General features: G+C 41.8%; 2 long non-coding RNA genes across 3 annotated transcripts in view; one reads left to right on the forward strand and one right to left on the reverse strand.

Moving 5' to 3' along the window:
• LOC127750003 (uncharacterized) overlaps window positions 1-2,095 on the reverse strand; it is a 149,280-nt gene that overhangs the window by 124,802 nt on the left and 22,383 nt on the right. The gene's annotated exons all lie outside the window — the stretch shown is intronic.
• The window catches only part of LOC127750002 (uncharacterized), a 32,720-nt gene that overhangs the window by 6,711 nt on the left and 23,914 nt on the right, over window positions 1-2,095 (forward strand). Inside the window, exon 1 of one of the 2 annotated variants that reach the window (XR_008011481.1) lies at window positions 114-317. The exons of the other annotated variant lie outside the window; for it this stretch is intronic. This is a non-coding gene — a long non-coding RNA (uncharacterized LOC127750002). Of the gene's footprint in view, window positions 1-113; window positions 318-2,095 lie in introns of those variants that run through there. 2 annotated transcript variants of the gene reach the window in all.

The following is a 2,095-nucleotide window of genomic DNA, read 5'->3' on the forward strand; positions in this document are numbered from 1 at the left end:
TTCGCTCGGGGTGGGGTGAGGCGTGTTGAGGGGGGTTAGTAGCGGATGGCCGAGTCCATCCGGCCAGCTACCTGGCCCTAACCTTGACACCGACAACAGGGGTCAACAGTGCGCTCGGAGGTCGCGACGGCACCGCACGCAGCAGCTCACCGGGATGCTGCGCGGAAGTGCATGCGTGTGCGCGCACACATGGGCCGGGTCCCTTTGCGCTCACACACCGCGGGCTGGGTCGCGTTCGACATGACCACGTGTCAATCGTGTCGTAAAAGATCTGAAGTACGGCAAATGTTTAGCAAAAACTATAAAAGCAACCAGAGGTAAGCTAGGAGGCCAACTCGCGTATTTTCTGAGTACGCTGAGGGAGGACTTTTTATATTTTCCATTCATTTCTATTGACATTTTCATCGTGGATTTAGAGGATTTGTGTGTATTTTCTCGTATTTTTTGGTATTTTTTATTATTGTATTGGTGCAAACATGCCCTTTTTTGAGTGGCCTCACTCGTCGAAAAGTGTGCAGTGAAAACGTAGAGAGTGTCGTTAAAGGTTCCGTTCGGCAATACCGGAAAAAAATTGCAGTTCGTCATTTCTGGCCTAGTTATCTCGAGTCCATATGGTTTACTAACTGGATTTTTATCTTTAGCTGGTAAAAATTTAGGGAATCAAATTTTTTGCACATTTGTGCCTTGGTTTGAATATTTTTTCGCATTCCTTTGAATAACATCGTGCATTTTAGCGCACAAATCTGTCCATAGCGAAACGTAGGTTCAACGTTAGGGTTGGTTTGTAAAAACATCGAAATAGATTCAGCGTACGCTTTTTACATTTTACATTTTTTACAGTGGTGTAAAGTAAGATCGTCTTCTACGGTTGCAGCAAGATGCAATCAAGCTCTCGCCAAATTTTAGACGTTTTGAGATAACAACTGTGGTATTGTTGACACCTGCAAGTCATAGACTGCACTGTAGAAGGCTTGCAATTCGTTTCACAACATTGCAAAAAATGTCGGTTCCTTGTATTGCGAGCAAAGTGTTTCCCAGTGCACATACGGAGTCCTCACAAACTAGTTATAACCCAAGCACCCAGCACCATTGTGTCTCACACTTCTGATCACAAATATTAAGACCAAGAAAATTTATTAGGATTTGTTTATACATGGCCAGAACCCATGAGGGGGCTACGCGTTTGTACCGAAATTCAGCGCTAAATCTGAGCATATACTCCAAAATGTAATTGCTTGCGTAAAACAGCACAAAATATTGTCAGGAAGTGTGGTATACAGTAGTACTGTCCAACACACTAAAATCTTTGGAGCATTTTTATTTGCAACTTTCTGATTTCTGTGTGTGTGCTACGCTTACGCATTTTTCAATACACCAGTGTGAACAAATGTTTTCATACTGGCGAATTGAAAAACGCGTAAGCGTAGCACGAAATCAGTAAGCTGTAAATACAAATCGTTCACAAGACGATAGCGTGTACAGTAGCGCGCTTGAGTTTTTAGACCATTGTAAAGAAAGGGACTGTTTAGTCCTATTAATGTGGACAATAAACCATTCAATCAATCAATCAAAAAAGAAATCAGTACGCAAGCTTGCTAACAATAATTTTCCGATGCAATACCTCAAGATTCTTTGCAACTCGCAAAGAATGAAGTTTGTATCGCACGTTTCTTGGAAACAATTCGGCGGCGTAGACAGCCCATTTTCTCATTGAAAGTCAAGCATCCGCCACTTTTAACAGGCTCCTAAAGAAAATGCCTATGCCGATAGTTGTGGTTTACTGATAAAACTGCAACTGGCGTGCACAAGGGCTTAACGTGATGTTGAAGTGTTTTGCTGGATATTTGAATACTGAAAAGTGTTAAACTACAGGGTTCGCCATGCATTTTTTGACCCTGTAAAGTATTCAAAGTTAATCTGAAACACTTTTTAACACCTATCCGCGTGCACCATGGTGAACACTACCATGTGCATGCCTGAATTTGCTCTTCTAGTGTCATCTTAGTGCACAGCTTAATAATAAATCCTGATAGAATGATCTAAAGACTTTAGATTTTACCTGTCATAATGCGATTTTAACTTAGAATTAGTTACG

This window comes from Frankliniella occidentalis, unplaced genomic scaffold, assembly GCF_000697945.3.
Source record: "Frankliniella occidentalis isolate FOCC.00 unplaced genomic scaffold, Focc_3.1 Scaffold120, whole genome shotgun sequence".
NCBI lineage: Eukaryota > Metazoa > Arthropoda > Insecta > Thysanoptera > Thripidae > Frankliniella > Frankliniella occidentalis.